At 40.6% G+C, this 18,657-nt stretch overlaps 1 protein-coding gene across 1 annotated transcript in view; it reads left to right on the top strand.

The window, feature by feature from the left end:
- Nucleotides 1-14,437: 14,437 nt before the first annotated feature.
- The window catches only part of LOC119728243, an 88,810-nt gene continuing 84,590 nt past the window's right edge, over nucleotides 14,438-18,657 (top strand). Inside the window, exon 1 of the mRNA XM_038200398.1 lies at nucleotides 14,438-14,621. The gene's annotated coding sequence lies outside the window, so the exon portion shown is untranslated. The remainder of the gene's footprint in view (nucleotides 14,622-18,657) is intronic.

The raw sequence follows: 18,657 nt of genomic DNA on the forward strand, positions 1-18,657 counted from the left end.
TAAACCAGTATTTGCTGTACCAACATTGTTGCAATCATTGCAAGGTGTGACGGCCGGCTACCCCGGAAACCACCTAATAATTGGCTTCTTAAATTAAATTGCATCTATACTTGGTAGACAGCTAGTTCTCCTAAATTCTCCGCTAGGGAGATTAACAAGGAGGCCATATACTTGTTCATGATTTTTATATTCAGTTGTCATACATGTATTCAATTTTATTCAGTACTGATAAAGGCTGATTTCAATTTTGATAATTTCATGGCGGGTTGATGATTTACACCACAGGAGGCCATGCTGCAAAAAGGAAGGGGAAACACAACCAACAATTTATATTGGAATAGAAGGGACTGTATGAAACGGACCAAATATCTTAATGGCTGAGCATTTTTTCTTCAATGTATCATCCTCTGTTGTTAATGTTTGGGTTTCCAGTTTATTTTCCATTCTAAGCGTTTTCCATTTTTGCTGATACGATAGTACGAGTATCCATCTCTCAGTTTTTTTTAGAATTTCAAAGACGTACTGTTTGTGCTCTTCAACAAATATATTTTTATATAACTTTGTCCTTTGAGTGTTGTATTTTAACAAAAAATCAAGTCTTTTCTAATTTGGGCACCTGGAACCTCTGGAAATTTGTTTCATATTCTGGGTTGCTTTTGCACACAAATGCATCCACTCTCCTCGGGGACGGTTCCTAGATCCACACTTAATCTGTTTTGAGAGGGGGGCAGAAACCAGTCCACCCTGCTAGAGCTGCATGAAAAGTAATTACTCCACAACGTGGACCATATTTTCGGTTGATGTCTTGATATCACTTTGTATTGCCAGAAAAAAATAAAAATTTAAAAGAAAATTTATTTTGGGCGTGCAACTGGAAAATGGCATGGACATTTCATCATGTACTTTGTTCTTTAGAAAGGCAATTCATGAGGGGTTGCCAGAAGACAATTTCATGTATTCCGAAGGTATTTTTTGTCATGTCGTCGTCATTGTTATTTTGCTTCATTAAGTTACTGCTGTCAAGTAGTTGCTGTTGTCCTGACTGTCTTGATCATGTACACGTATACCAATTTGCTATATATGCCCTTTTCTCACTCAATAAATCTATTCATAATGAACTAATTGAAGGACAATTATTTACATCTTTATATAATAATTATATGGGAAACATATTTGACCTCCAGGTTCCAAAGTTGCAGAACCTAGGCCCTAATGTGATCTCCAAAACCAGAAAGTAAACCTGTCCCCATAAAATATGTCTAACGTACGTCTACTCCCAAGAATTTGGAAAATAGAAATCAGAACAAGGTACAAATGTACTATTAATTAAGACAATCAGTTTTCACAGTCATTTCAAGAGCAGTTAATTGTCTTTGAAACAAATCACACTTGTTGAACGTTTTAAACGTGTGTGGTTAAAAAATGGTTAGGGCAAGGAGCTGTCCGCCAAGTGCGAGTGCACTATAAGCTCTGGCCATCTTGCATGAATGTTTTGCATGAAATATCAAAATAACTTAACTCGTCTTTGGAAATTGCCTTCTTTTATTGTTTTCTTCAATATGACAGCCTGCGAGAAAGAATAATTTCACAGGGATTTTAGTGCCAATACCATCTTTAAACCAAGTGACCTTTTTCAACAAGTTTGTCAGCTAATTTTGGCTAGCTGCAAATAATCTATAGTAGGTGTTCCCCTAACGTGGGGGCTGGATGTTATGGGGGGGGGGCTGGACACCATATTCCTTGCATGCGGGCGCTGTTCAAAACGACATCATGCACAGCGTTAGCGTGGCCACTCATCCAACTTGAAATTCCCAAGATTCATCCAGTAAAAATCCCAAGAATTCTCAAGGCAATGGAAAACAGTGTACAAAATGCATTTAACGGAGCACGCGGTAGCCTAAAATATAGAATATATGATATGTTGACTACCAACAATCCCAAGATCTTGGGTTAATTTAAATCCCAAGGAGTGGCCACGCTGATCATGCATGTCTGCGTCAGACCTTAGTTAATAGCGCTATTCGATTTACACGGGACGTTAAAATAAACAGCCAATCGCCCAAAAATACCCAGAGATTTCGTGAAAAATAAACAGAAAAGGTGAGAAAAAAAATGCACTTTATGTTTTACCCGCTAAGCATGGTAACTTATAGGACTGTGATGGCCGGTTGCCCCAAAGCCCCCCCCCCCCCCCCCCCCAGCTACGCCGTTGAGTCAGAGTTGTAACGAGTCACTGATTTTTGTGACTCGAGTCGAGTCGAGTCATTTTAAAGAAGTGACTCGAGTCGAGTCATTAGGTCAAAAGGTCGAGTCGAGTCAAATATTTAGCTCGAGTCAATTCGAGTCACGAATATTTGAACACTTTACCAACATTTGTAAAAGGAGGCCATAAGTTTAGCCAGCGTTCGAATCCAAGAGCTTTATAAGAAATCGCACAAAACCAATGATGAAACAGCGAATTAGAAAATGTGTTTAAAAATCTGGTTCCTGGATAGTATTTTGTGCGTTCTAGAACCATGAGGTGGGAGTCTGTGACATGTCTGTAACATGTCTACACTTCGGCGCGGATGTGCGGTTGCCCCCCTGACATCAAAAGCTGGATACGCTGCTGCGCGCCACGTTAGGTTAGGGGCCACGCCACGTTAGGGGCCACGCCACATTAGGGGCCACGCTACGTTATAGGGGCCACGCCACGCTAGGGCATTTAAGTTTGCAGACAATAAAATTATAACCGAAACGGAAAGTGGCATGCCACCGTACGCGTAGTCTTGGCCCAAGACGTCTGTGATCAAGAGCGATAATTGCAGTTGTGTAGTGCCTTGCATAATTGATTTTTTTTGTGACTTTCTCACACTAACGTCTTGGTCATTTCGTAGCAATTAGGGAGTGGCCATTTTATGTAATTAGGACTGTCTGTATAAATTCGCACAAAACGGCAGTTCCCATTTGCCGCAGTAGTCGCACCCTGTGCGGGGGATGGTTGCATATTTAGCGATGATGCTTGATCATCACCGCACGTAGGCGCGCTAGGCCTAATTTTTAAGTGACTAAATATAATGTATATTGTTTTTATGTGCACATTGGGAAGAAGAATTTCACTTTTAAAGTCTTTTAATTGTGATGAAATAAAATATTGTATTGTATTGTATAGCGCGAATATTTACAACAGTCGGGCGAGCCATTGATTCATTATTTTCTCGATCGCTGATTGGTTCTCTAGGAAAACCTAGGGAGAAAATAAAGAGAATGTTAGTCGGTTACACGAAATGGCCAAGACGTAGTGCGAGTAGGCGCGCTGTGCACGATCCACTGTGCTCAGAAAAATGGGCACCTTCCGTCGGTGTGAAACCAGAGGAAAAGAATATATAAGTGATGAAAACAAAAGTTAAAGCAGTGCTCATCGGGAATTATTCTGACTGAATTTTCGGCCCCGCTGGGCCTTCATCGGAGCTAGCTATGACTGTTTGAATGCAGAAAAATCCACATTCAAACCGCCTGGCGTGAGCGTTCCTAGCTTGTAGAAGACTTGACTCAAGTCGGAATTGTTTTAAGTCGGTATCTTAAATTTTTTTTTTTTAGCGAAAATCACTTAGTTTACGCCTTTCCAGATGCCCGACAAGGTACACTTCAATCCAGCGTGCGTTCCACTTCAGTGCCGTATAACAATGCGCACACACTGTATGTACATGTACATTGTACAACACGCGTATTACACGTACATGTACAGTACATGTGTGTGCATGTATTGCAGAGCATGTGCATACATGTGGTGCAAAAGTTAGCAATTCCGACTTGATCAATCTGCCATCAGCACCCCCCCCCCCTCGCGTGCACGCCTGTATTCATCAATACATATGCAACACCATCTTTATGCATATGCAGCAACATCGCTTGACCAATCAGAGTAACCGTTTTTCGAAGACTCGTTTATTATTTTCAGTATAGGTATGGAAGGCTGGATAACAATCTGCAAAAGTTTAAAAACGTATTCTTAATTTGTAGATTTCAAACACATTATATTGGGATGATAATGCTAAGATCACCTACTCTTGGATTGAATTAATAAAGAATACGACATTCAAATGCTATTCAAAACAAAAGGGAATTTTTATTGGGGTTAACCTGTAATTGATGTTGAGAACCATTGGGCGTTTTCGAATCCCTGTTCTTGACAACACGCGTGTAACACGAGAACGTGTTCTCGGCCGGGGCCCAATTTCATAGAGCTGCTTAAGCAGAAAATTTGCTTAAGCACGAAAAAAAATTGCTTAGTAAAATTAGGTTACCGGCCAAAACTCCATGTGATGTACATTGCTTGTGACTGGTATTTAGCAGTCGTTTACTTTAATAGCATAACAATCGCATGGAGTTTTGGCCGGTAACCTGATTTTATTAAGCAAGACGTTTTTGTGCTTAAGCAAATTTTGTGCTTAAGCAGCTCTATGAAATTGGCCCCTGGTTGTTACGAACGCGCGGGTGCGTGTCGCATCGATATAAAGCAATGCAAAATTCATTACTCTTTTATTCCAGTTTAGAGATGTTTTTCTCGTTGAAAAAGCGTAATTATGTAGGAAATTCTGTAAAACTTATCTGTGTTGTAAATTTACAATTCCCGTCACTCGCTCAGGCTCCGTTTCGAGTCACGAACGGTCGGAATGCATTATGCGACGCTCACAATTTTGTCCACATGGTCCGCAATGAAACAGAAATCATATCCGGTATGGAATGTGCGTAATTCTATGGGAAGTTTCGGATAGCATTTGAGCGCATTGTCTAAATGCGGTCTTGAACAGCTGCAGTCAGATGCTTTATACATAGGTCATAGGCCATTTCCTTCACAAGATTCTGTGAAGCTGATCAGGGTGCATACCTGCAAATAAACTCCCATAGACACTAGTGCTAAATGCCCGTACTTCAAAATTCTTTTAAAAATACTCAAAACTCTCACAGGTATTCAAGCTGCACAGAAAAATGATGATCAATGTGTCATCTTTCAATTTCTTTTCAATTTATGGTGGGTTGACCATTGACTTTTCGAGATATTTTCACGCAAAGAAGACGACCCCTATTTTCCCCAAAGCGGAAAAGTAGCCATCTTGAAAAACGATCCCTCCACAACATGGCAAAATAGCGCCACTTTCGAGCCCAATAGCATCCAAAATGCTCAGAATTGGAAGCCCCAAGTCTGGGCCAGAGGTTCACTACCATATCTCTTCAATTCCCCAATTTTACGGCGCTCAGAACTCTCTAATATAGAATATTTTGAGGGTATAACTTTTATTCATGAGCTTGGCGGATCGATTTACCGGTGTGTACCCATCAGAGTATCCCAGCGTCCTGTTTGCGGGGGTACGAGCGAAGTATGCGATAAGCGCTGTGAGTGGATTTAGGCACAGACCGAGCGCAAGTCTAAGCTTGTAGATGATGCGTTGTTCCATCTCCAAGCGCTGGGCGTTCGATGTTGTCATGGTCAGGACACACACGCCAATGTCGTCACACGTGTGTGGTGGCTTCATAGATATAAAATAAAAAGACTAGATCGTATGGAATTCAACGGCGCATGTTTGGGAGATCCAAGCAAGCCTCCCAAACATGCGCCGTCGACGGCGCATTGTCGCGTCGTGCCGTCGCATTGTCGCATTGTCGCATTTTATAGGGGCCTATCTTGAGTTTCGTCAAATGAGGGCGCGCTCGGCCTTGGTGTTTTTCTCTGCTTGCTAGCCTGAGCTGAGGCTGTGCTTCAATCATGGACGATATTTTACGTCAATGTGTTTAATAGGAAGGGGCGTAATCATACATGTCGCCACTACATTTTAAATTAAATATAGAGATCAGTGGGTTAACCATTGTATATGGAGATCAATGGTTAACCCACTGATCTCTATATAAAGACTGGATAGCTAATAAAGAGCCGCACAATGTACGAATTTGACGCCATATTGGTGAGACCGGCTGGTGATCTACAAAGGACAAGTTGCCGTCTTTATAGACAGCTTGATTTCTTTTGTAACGTCGCGGCTCACTTGACTTATATTTTGGCCACCACCACTGACCAACTGACCAAGGTTTACTACAATTTTTCTAACGTAGTGGTTACTTTTATAATGCCGCAAATTACTTTTTCGGCGTTTTTGAAATAATAATCACTACGGAAATGTGTCCCTTTTAGAACATCAAAATATGTGTACGTGACCAAAATGCGCGTCAACTGTTGATACAACGCGCGCGTATTTATGCGTAGAACGTTCGTATTATACGCGGCCATCTTCGTGAGACCGGGAAGAAGTTTTTACTGATTACTGTAAAATTAAGGTTTGTTTACCTTTTAGATTGTAATTGGTGTATGTTCAGGTTTTTTAATAAATATATCAATCATTTGAATGAATCTCCATACAATTTCTCGTGTGAGTGTTCAGTTAAAAAAAATATGATGTAATTTTTGCATATTATTAATACAATTATTCATTTCGTTGAATGGAGTTTGGCCGCCACCATGCATTGAAGTTTTTATCAGACTTTTTTTTTCTTAAAAAGAAGTGGTTTTCTGGCTAGGAAAATAGCAAGGAAGAACCGGTTTTGTGCAAGCAAAATTCAGGGAACAATCTGTTGATACTAATAACTTGTTGGAAAGTTCCAAAGTCATTGCATTCCACGAAAGTTGCCGCCGTGAATTAGGGTTTAAAACAAGGGAGGAGGATGGGATTTGCTATCAGCATTAGCAGGGCCGTTTCTCATTCCTTTCTTTTTATGGGATGTATGATAAAATTGGAGTAAGAGGGGCTCTGCGAGCTGATGAATTTTTTTGAAAACATTGTATTGTAATACATTATGTACTACAATGTATCTTTTGCTTAGAAAATATTGGTCAAAGTGGTCAGAAATTGCCTCAGATAGCACCACAGAGCATTTAGAATCCAAAATTTGTCGGGGCCCTTAAGCGGGCCCCGAACCCCACGCCTATAGCTCAGAATTCTGGTAGCTGGTTCAATGACTCCAACCTCGAAAACAATGTTCAAAAAATTTTCTTATGCCTGTAGCTGAGAAAACCTCGAAAATTATGTTTAAATTATTATCTTTTGTGCTAAGATAATTATTGGTTAAAGTGGTTAGAAGTTGCCTCAGATCACACCACAGAGCATCGAGAATCCAATTTTTTTCGGGGCCCTTAAGCGGGCCCCGAACCCCCACGCCGTAAGGGCTTCGCGCTCGCATCAGTTCCCCCCCCCCCCCCCACTTAAAAATTCCTGGCTACGCCACTGAGGTGAAGTAAGAGTTGAGCTTCAGAACTAGTTCTGCAAGACGGACGAGTGTCGTAGATGATGGCGTAGGGTTCGGCCGTCGCTCGAGGAAGTATTGCAAGGCTACCAAACCGTCCGCGTGAGGGATGGAGGTATAGAGAGACTTCACATCCATAGTGAAAAGGTGCTTGTTAGCAGAGGGCCCAAATCTGAAATGTTCAAACAGCCGGAGCGCATCGGAGGTGTCTTTGATTATGATGGTAATGCTTGTACGATAGGAGTCAAAACTGAGTCAAGGTAGCAGGAAACAAGCTCATGGGACAACTGCAGGCTGAGACAATGGGCCGTCCTGGGTTATTAGGTTTGTGACTCTTCGGGAGGAGGTAGAAACGGGCAGTACGTGGTGCAGAAACTATGAGGTTAGCAGCATTTGTAGGTAGTGCACCAAGTTGAATGAACTCTTTGACGGTGCGGGAAACTTCTTTCTGGTGCTCAGCTGTTAGGTCGTGGTCAATTTCTTTGTATGACGTCATATCAGAAAGTTGACGTTCAGCCTCCTGGATGTAAAGATCACGTCGCCAAACAACAGTAGCTCCACCCTTGTCTGCTCTCTTTATGACCGTAGAACGTTTTTTACGCAGGGACTGCAAAGCTTTGCGTTCGTGAGAAGAGATGTTGGAAACGGTAGATCTCGTGAAGTCAAGTCGATTGACCTCATACCTACAACTGAACAATATAGTTCCGTTCATTTCGCCATAAACCTATATGACGAGAACAAAATTATGAATACGTTGTCCATCTTAATTGCTCTTTGTGTTTCTGTTAACTTATTCTTTTTTATCGCCAGAGGGACACTGTTGCTTTTGATGGCCAGTTCAGTGACCATTTTATTCGCGTGAAGAGCACTATTATTTTTAGGGGTCAGTTTTCCATCTTGAGAGGGGGCACCATTTTAATGTTGTGAGCGGGACACTATAGTCGGCGTAGTATACGCAGACGACGTACATTACTGCTTTTGTTACCTGTGATTCTGGTTATGTTGCCATTAGTAAAGCTAATGACCTCTTCAGTCACGCTTCTGCTGCATGTCTTAATACCCCAAAATCCCAAGGAATGTGGGCTGGCTCTTGGACCGGACGAAGTGACTGACCCTTAAAGTGTCTGTGTTTTCTTGGAGTTCACCTGGGAAATATCATACAATATATACTCAATAAAACTGGAACTATTGCAGAAGTTACTAAGACACTATACGGTAGCTACAACCGTGAAGAGACTCTCGTACTCTCTTTCCCTCAAAGGCAAAGTTCTAATTGCCAATCAGCTCGCCGCCTCAAAAATCTTCCACCATTTAGCCGTTCTCTCTCCCCCGGAAAACGTTTAACTCCAAAACCTTCTGGTCGACTTCGTCTTGTCCAATAAGAGATACCTATACTTAGGACAAAAATGCTGTTTCATTCTTTCAAAAATCTGACAAAGGAGGCCTTGGTCTAGCCCCATTAATGTGGCCAATTTACTGGACTACCTCCGTAAATAAAGGCCACACTTCCACCATGTACAAAAACATGTCGAACAGTGTCAAATTTTGATTTTCACATTTAGGCTTAGTTTGGAGTTTACTTTTGCTTTAGAAGCATACTCACCCTCTTTGTAAGCTAATCAGAAAGTGCTGCCTTTTTCAGATGTCTATTTTTCATAAAATTTCCAGATTCGTTTGCACACGTTTGCGTATCAACATTTCAACATGAAATTTCACGAAAATTAGACATCTGAAAAAGGCAGCACTTTCTGATTAGCCTATAAAGAGGGTGAGTATGCTTCTAAAGCAATAAAAAAAAACTACAAACTAAGCCTAAATGTGAAAATCAATATTTGACAAAGTTCGACATGTTTTTGTACATAGTGGAAGTGTGGCCTTTATTTACAGAGGTAGTCCAGTAAATTGGCCACATTTATGGGGCTAGCCTTGGTCTTGCATGCCTCCAAGCACGCGTACTCACTACTAACTTTTCGTTTCCAAGCTTGATCCAACGTTACTTGAACCAACACAACCATCCATCCTTTCTTCTTTTATTCATCAATATAAGAAACTTGGCTTTCCCCGGCTGTCAAATCTACTCCAAGTTCTTTACCAGTCTACCTTGTGCATACGGTGAAACCTTGCGTGCTTGGACGGCTTCCGGAGCTCGCATCGAAACGCCCGCCAAAGTTCCTTCAACCATGTCATCAGTCCTATTTTAGGCAACACCGACCTCGCCGCTCGGCTTTCGGTGCGCGGAATCAGGCTGGTGCGCCATCTTCTCAACGCGGACACCGGACGCGGGCTCAACCCCGGAGATCTACCGTTCATTACGTCCTCGTAACCTCTTTCCCGGAGATCTTCCAAGAGGACGGCCTTCAACCAAACATCGGCAAAGTTCACGACATCCCTCCCCTGCAAACGGACTCTCCACACCATTCAATACATTCAATGCCCGAATACACGCACCCTCTGCAGTTTCGTCTCCACGACCTCGGATTTCTGGACGCCTCTTCCAAAATCCAGTGGAACTCAATTTAAAAATTACCGTCATAAAAAAGGAAGGCGGCGTTCAGTTCAAGCTTCTAATACACAATATCCTTCCACTTCTTTTCCCGTCCTATAGAGTTCGTGCGTTTTAAGACCAATCGTAGTACCTTCAATTACCGTAGTACGTAGCCTAGCCAATCGGCACTTGCGAATGCACGAGGTCAGCAACGGCAAAGTTCGCGCAAGGACCATTAGTCGACTAGTGGTTGATTTGTGACGTACCTTACGCCTGCGCACTGATAGCAACGTGCGAACGTCTCTAGTCGAACGCTGGTCAAAATGTCATCGCAAAACTTCTGGATCCTGGCTCTCTGCTGTACGTTATGAACGCGCACGGCTATGGTTACCAGCGAAGCAACCAACCCCAGTAGGCTGGTTCCAAATAGTCGACTAGAGTAGTCAACCATCGTCGACTAGACAGAGTTCGGGCAGGCGTTAGTCGACCAATGGTTAACTATAGTCCTTGCGCGAACTTGCCCGATGATTGCGTTCCATCCAATCAACTCTCGGGATTATACCTTAGCTTGTTGTTATTCATAATACCTATACATGATTATTCTAATCATACTCAACCTCGTCCCCAGTGCTTACTTTATTTCCAACCGTGTTTCCAATAGTAAACCCTGGATAGGAAACTTTCTTCCTGTATCCTGATTGGATACCGCAATTGGCTAGTAATGGATTTTTATCGTGTACTTGGTGCTATTATTCACAACGTGCAGTACGTGTTTTCGCTATCATTCGTCCACGCCTTCTCGAAAATACTAATTTCCTTTCCAATTTGCTCATATTAATATGAAATATGATACTGCATGTTGTCTCGATAAGATCGTAACAGTTTGATTTCAAAATTCGTGTTTTCGTAACTCACGCCGTGCTCGCGCTGCTACGAATTGACTCTGTTTTTACCCCAGACACCGCATACAAAAACAAACGCTAATGTGTAACGCATATCCAGGCACCAGACTGTTCCTCATTTGCATACGTGTGCAAAAATCTTGCACATGCAAATGATCCAATACCAGGGTAAGAGAGCAGGTAGTGGTGGGCGCGTACTGCTCGACACCCTGGGGACGAGGTTGAATCATACTATACACTCCCTTCCGCCTGGTGACTGACCTGCCAGATGCATACAATGGCACTTCCATTTACGCCCCCTTCTATTGTTACAAGGTTACAATGGGAGGGAATGTATAGATGGTGGGAATTTCAATGGGATATTTTCGACATGCGGAGTGTAATTAGGATCAAACCATTTTCGGTGCAGGGAACGGGTAGGCCTGCATGCTAGCGCTAGTTGCTTACGCCAAGTACAGACATAAATCAAGCAGTTAAGGTCGTGTGCCCCCTCCCCCTTAAGGTCATGTGCCCCGTCCCATTGTGGCGTATGCTCCTTTGGGCTGCTATTATATTTGAAACAATAGTATTTATTTATAGACATACGAATCCATCTTTATGCTTATAGATCCAAACATTTTCCCTTTTTAATTTCAAAAGAAGGAAAAAGAAATGGGGAAAGTTGTTGGATGTACAGTAACTGTACACCATGGCTGGGGGCGGGAGAAGAGATTGGTTCTTTTGGTGTGGGGTGGTTGGGGCCTGAAGGACCCTTTCGCCAATATTCTGTGCTTTTGAAATCTTTTTTTTTCCAGCCATACATTGACCGTTTCGACGGACCGGATGTGCGTACACAAAAACCTCATACGACAAACAGATCAACGGGCCATATCGGGACGGGCTGAAAAAATACATACACAAATTTATGTCGAGTTCAACCACCCTAAAACAGTTAGAAAACGAATGAGGGTGAAAAAGAAATGACAAATCGCGAAAGATCACATCTCGAACTCTCCTCCGTAGTTGCACGTAGCTCCTCCGGATGTAAAAGTAACGGAGGTCATACTCTGAGATGTTTCAGACGTGCTCCGCCACTGGCCAAGTTGTTCCCATGCTGCCGGTAGCCCTTTTCTATGTTGCCTCGCTCTTCCGGGGATATTTTTGTTGCGCTTTAATGTTATTTGATTCACTTGTGATAGCACAACTTGATTTTCAACTTGATTTTGTGTGTGTAGGTCCTACGTCTGATGATGACGGTTAATTATCAACCGTGCATGGGCGCACGGCACTGATACTCATCAGGGACAAACAACCCCACTAGAATCTTGATTTACATGCTCTATACGACTGTACTTGGCGTAAGTAATTAGCAGGCCTACGCGTTCCCTGTGATCCTTATTACGACCCGCATGTTGAAAATATCCCATTGAAATTCCCGCCATATACATTCCTCCAAGCGGGCGTCTTTGGAAATGCCATTGTATATGCATCTGGCAGGTCACTGAGGTCAGTCACCAGCAGGTGGGAGGGCGTGTATAGTAATGTTTAGAATAATCATGTATATTGTATGCTAGGCCCATTATGAATAACAACAAACTAAAGTACAACCGTCTCCTTTCTGGGTAGGCGCCGGAACGTTAAACGTAACGTCAAAATATATATATAGACACAATCCTTGAAATAGGTCGAAGATGAAACCTGGTATGAAAATATACCCTTTATGGAATATGTAGACAAATTTTGTGACGTCATCATGACGTTACCGAGTTTCAAATTGCAAGCGATTTAATGTTAGAAAGTGAAAGTGAAACCAGTTGCAATGTACCGCGTACATTTTTTATTTAGTGTGATGAATATTACCTTGGGCAACTGTTTGATGCGCAAATAAAATGTTTCATTATACTTTTAAAACAAAACAAAAAACAGTTTTCAAACTGGAATAGACTTAACGTTTTTTTGTAACATACAAATAATTATTCGCAACTGATCCGTAGAAATGAGTGCCTGATTTCCATGCTCTTGTAGCAAAAACAAACCCAAAATTTTGAGTTCAATCTTACTTTTTTGTGTGGAAACTGATTCTCCAACTCATTTCCTTTTCAAATTAACATCACGTAATTATCAAGTTGAAAAGTCATATGACTTTTATTGCAGGGATGCAGTAAGGTCAATCAAGTAAACTCAAAACACAAACAAAAGCCTCAAAACAAATAAAAGTATCACTTTGTCCATGTCCACAAATCAAAGTATTACTTTGTCCATTTCCACAGTCCAATAGGGATATAAAATATGTTTCGAGTCATGGTTATGAGACAATTTTGTTGTTACAATACCGTGACGCCATTACATACCTTATCGGCATTGGTAATTTTGTAAAATGTTACCAAATGGTTAAATACTTGAAGGTGCTGCTAGAGGGCCCCCATTTCATATTGAGTTTTATGATCATCCCTCGACCCATTTTTTTTTTTAATATGAGGCATTTGTTTGACCTTCCGGTTAACCCGGAAGTAATAGTCAAGCGACTTTGTTTGTGTGGATCAATTATGTTTATCCATGTCAACCAAAAAAAAGTAACATGATTTTTCATGTTGTTTATAAGTTATAATGATCAAAATCGTGTTCTTAGAGAAAATCGCTTGTATAGTGCCTGATGACGTCTAAATGAAGTGATATATAGGACGTCATCAGGGTAAGTTTCAAGTTCGTATTGCTTTGAGAATGATTGTCCAAATAATACCCAAAACGTAACATCATAACAAACAATGTCACCTTGAAAAGTTGCAAGTTCCTCGGAAAGTCCCTAAATAGCAGGATTCTGCAAATATATACTTTTTACATTGATGATCTTCTTCTCATTACTTTACAGATTGAAAACACTTGAACGTTACGGTCACTTCAGTTATTACATAATGGGAAGTAATTAAGGGTGGATATTAAATTACGCGCTGATTGATAGTAACAAAATGCGTGGATGAGGCCTCGGCTCTACCGTATTACGGATAGTGTGAGCAATTTCTGAACTGGAGTGCGCCATTTCAAAACCACTTTTGAAACGGTAAGGCATGATATTCCTTTAAATTTCGTTCGGAAAAGAAAAGCGAACTTGGAAAAAGCACGTATATATCAACTTTAAAATATGTTTTTCCTATTTAGTTCATGACTTATAAATAAACGAAAATTACGTTAAAAACCTATTACTGCAGTACCTGATGACGTCACAATGACGTCACGGTAATATGTACTACTCTGTGTCAAGATGTTCAGTCCAAGTGTCAAGTTTATGATATGAACCGTTTTGAAGACAAGTTGCAGAGAATAATTGAATACAACGGTCCAAAGCACCCCAACTTTAATAATAAAAAAAAGTGATGAACGGCCCCTTTACCCAACAAAACGTTTTTAAAAATATCGAGCGCCCAAAAAAATGTTCCTAACATACTAGAATATTAATATTACTTCAAAAATATGGTTAATTTGAGCTTTTTTGAGCTCCAAAACAGCTCAAAATGTAATCCGCCCAGACGAAATAATAATCCGCCCGGGCGAATTAATAATCCGCCCGGGCGAAATACTAATCCGGCTGGGCGAAATGTAGTGGACCGAAACAAAAATGTTTGGTCGATTCATTATGTTCCGTACGCTTCCGTACAACTTTGCCCCGTGCGCTAAAAGCGCAACTTGTAGCTAGTGCGCGCGCGTACCGTACAGACGCTGATGATGTACATAGACATAGGTTCTTTATGTCTATGACATGTACACATTGTTGTCGACGTGGGTCAAGTACGTCGCGTACGGACGTACGTACGACGTACGTACAGTCAGTCTGTTTGACTGCTGAGTCTAGTCTGCGACAGCACGCAGACTCTGTGAGTGTACGTCAGACTCAGTGTCTGTGCCTACAGTCTGCACACCCGCAGCTGACAAAAGTATATCGGTTATTAATATTATCCGATAAAGGCCTATATACTCAAAAGCTGGTAAGTGACTGGAGTGTATCCTTTTCTTTTGTAGTCTTTATCGACAAAATAGCTCAGGTGGCAGGTTGGACCATGGAGCTACCTCCATTGTCCGTAATTACCTAGCCCAGGTGCGATATCTTCATTGCAATACGACACAACGGAGTCCAACCTGGCTACGTTGCGCTGGAACTTCGGTACCCTCCGTACAAACGCTCCACGTCCACCGAACCAGTGTAGCGTGAATTTACGTTTCTATGAAATTCGGACTCATTGGTAATAACGCGCATGCGTAAGTATGGTAATTAGGAAAGTGACCGGTCACGTGAGAGGGATTAACCAATAATAAGGAAAAGGGGTCCGATTTTCATAGGAGTCGGATTTTCATGTGACACCGGCATTAATTATGTTCAAACCCGACCCGAAACCGAACCAACTCGAAACCGCGGGTCGGGTCGGGTCGGGTCGGTTTGTTTATCTTTTCAGTCGGGTCGGGTCGGTTTTGGTTTTGCATTTTCATTTTCGGGTCGGGTCGGGTCGGTTAAGCCATCTTTTGAAAAAAACCGAAATAAACCGAAACTAGATTTATGTTTGTGGACAAACACAGGGCTGTTTCGGTAATTTTGTTGGTGACGTGTGACGTAAAGTTTCAAGTAGGCCTATGTTCCATCAAGGAAGGATGTGTAGTTCTGTTTATAATAAATGTAAAATGGTGGCATATAATATCATGATATGTGATTATATTCTCATAGGGCTTTGAATTATGACGTCACATGTCACGTGATGACGTCATGATGACTTGACATCAAGTTTCTTATATATACTATAATATTATGGTAAAGAACAACTTCGCCAGAGCATACATCGTTGAAAGCAAGTTAACATCTTTCACCAATTTTAAATTACAAGGTACTTCCGGTTTCAACCGGAAGAAAGGGTCACGTGATTTTGCACATAATATAAAAAGTGAAGACCCTGGATAATTCTATCATATCCTGCAAAAATCATGTTCAGGTCTCTTCACGGTTGATTTTATATTGTTTTTAAAGATCAAATCTATTAATCTTTAACAAGACGTCACGTGACCCATTATGACATCATCATGACGTCACTTAAATTTTCATCTATAACACATCCCGGTCTAGGTACATACCAACTTTCAACCCAATTGGACCAGTGGTTCTGTAGATATTGGCCTTCAAAATATGCACATTTACTATGACGTCACATGTCACGTGATGATGTCATCGTGACGTCACTTGCATTTTCATCTATAGATAACACATTCCGGTTTAGGTACATACCAAGTTTCAACCCAATCAGACCTGTAGTTCTGTAGAAATTGGCCTTGAAAATATGCACATTTAATATGATGTCACATGTCGCGGGATGACGTCATCGTGCACGACGTCACTTAAATTTTCATCTATAACACATCCCGGTCTAGGTGCATACCAAGTTTCATGATGACTCATGATGACGTCAGGATGACTCGTGATGACGTCAGGATGACTCGTGATGACGTCACGATGATGTCAATGTTCGGCACACAACTTCAGCTGCTGGTCTAAGTGTATGCCAAGTATAAAGTCAATCGGATTGATTTTAGTGCCCAAAGTGCCAGTAACAAAAAACGTGTACAAATGATATAGGAAAAATGACTGAAAAAGAAAACTAGAGATCTATGTCTGTTTGCAACAGAACATAGGGCTTTTCCACATTATGTTTTTTTTTTATCAATAATACGTCCCAGACTATGCATGTACAACGTTTCCAAGAATACGGTTCAATAATTTTTAAACTTAGCATGTAGCATCTACAGGTGAGATTATCTTGCAAAAGAAATAAATCCATAATAAATCAGACGTGTCGGACTGCCTTCGTATGCAATTTTGACCCATTCGGACTGATAGTTTTCTCAATAATGCATTTTCATGATAGCGCCACATGCCCTACGATGACATCATCTTGAATACACTTGTCAATGCACATTTTTGCATTGTGGTGTTGGTTTGTACTAAGGTTGAAGTCAATCCAATAAAAGGAAGTGTTAACTTTTGGAAGCGGAATGAAATTGTAAATTATGAAAAAAATCATAAAAAATCAACCAATGACGTCATGGTGACGTCTTTTCGGATTTTGCATACCAGTACCATTATCTAGCTACCCACCAAATTTCATGACGATCAAACCTTCTCTTATATGTGTTTAAAAAAAACCCATTTTTGATGACGTCATGATGACGTCACACATTTTTCAAAGGTTTGTGCAGTACCTGTTACCTTAAACAAACATAATACAAAAAGAATTTTGCATGTTGCGTTCGTGAGATATGGCTTAAAGGTCCAAAAATTCAAAAATTCATTTAAAATCACACGATGATGTCATGATGACGTCACCTCAATTTTTTCCTATAACACATCCCGGTCTACCTACATACCAAGTTTCAACTTAATCAGACTTAACAGTTCTCTAGATATAGCACTTTTTACTATGCAAATTTAAAATGACGTCACGTGACCCATGATGACGTCACCATGACGTCACTCTTCAGGACACAACTTTGCCATAGGGGCTATGCCTGTGGTAACTTTGAATGATGTATGACAAAGATTAATGCCAAAAGTGATGTGCAGAAAAATCGTGTACAAAGTCTATGGGATTTAGGCGACAAAAAGAAGAAAGAAAAACTAGAGATCTATGTCTGTTTGCAACAGAACATAGGGCTTTTCAGCATTATGCTTTTTTTTTTATCAAAAACACGTCCCAGATTATGCATGTACAACACTTCAAAGTAATACGGCACAATAATTTTAAAATTTAGCATGTAGCGTCTGTGAGATATATTATCTTCCAAAAGAAATAAATCCATATTACATCAGACGTGTCAGACTACCTTCGTACGCAGTTTTGACCCATTCGGACTGATAGTTTTTTCAATATGAGACTTAAAAAAAATGCATCTTTATGATAGCGCCACATGCCCTACGATGACATCATCTTGAAAACACATGTCAATGCACATTTTTGCATTGTGGTCTTGGTTTTGTACCAAGCTTGAAGTCAATCCAGTGAAAGGAATTGTTAAATTTTGGAAGCGGAATGAAATTGTAAATATTAAAAAAATCAGAAAAATTCATGCGATGACGTCATGGCGACGTCATTTCAGATATACCAGTACCATTATCTAGCTGTCTACCAAGTTTCACGACGATCAGACTTTCCCTTATATGATTTAAAAAAACCGCATTTTTGATGACGTCATGATGACGTCACACATTTTTCAAAATTTTGTACATATACCTATCACCTAACAAACATAATACAAAAAGAATTTTTAATTTTGCATGTTGCGTTCCTGAGATATGGCTTAAACGTCCAAAAATTCAAAAATTCATATAAAATGGTACGATGGCGTCATGATGACGTCACCTTAATTTGTACACATCCAGGTCTATCTACATACCGAGTTTCAACCCAATCGGACTTACAGTTCTGTAGATATGACTTCAAAATATGCACAATGTATACCGTACAATAATTTTTTTAATTTAGCATGAAGCGTCTCTGAGATATATTATCCACCAAAAGAAATAAATCCATATTAAATCAGACGTGTCGGACTACCTTCGTACGCAATTTTGACCCATTCGGACTGATAGTTTTCTCAATATGAGACTATAAAAAATGCATCTTTATGATAGCGCCACATGCCCTGTGATGACGTCATCTTGATAACACCTTTAAATGCACATTTTTGATTGTGGTCTTGGTTTTGTACCTAGCTTGAAGTCAATCCAATGAAAGGAATTGTTAAATTTTGGAAGCGGAATGAAATTGTAAATATTAAAAAAATCATAAAAATCATGCGATGACGTCATGGTGACGTCATTTCAGATTTAACATACCAGTACCATTATCTAGCTACCCACCAAGTTTCACGACGATCAGACTTTCCCTTATATGTGTTTTAAAAAATCACATTTTTGATGACGTCATGATGACGTCACACATTTTTCAAAATTTTGTACATATACCTATTACCTAACAAACATAA

Source organism: Patiria miniata, unplaced genomic scaffold, assembly GCF_015706575.1.
Source record: "Patiria miniata isolate m_02_andy unplaced genomic scaffold, ASM1570657v1 HiC_scaffold_20, whole genome shotgun sequence".
Taxonomy (NCBI): domain Eukaryota; kingdom Metazoa; phylum Echinodermata; class Asteroidea; order Valvatida; family Asterinidae; genus Patiria; species Patiria miniata.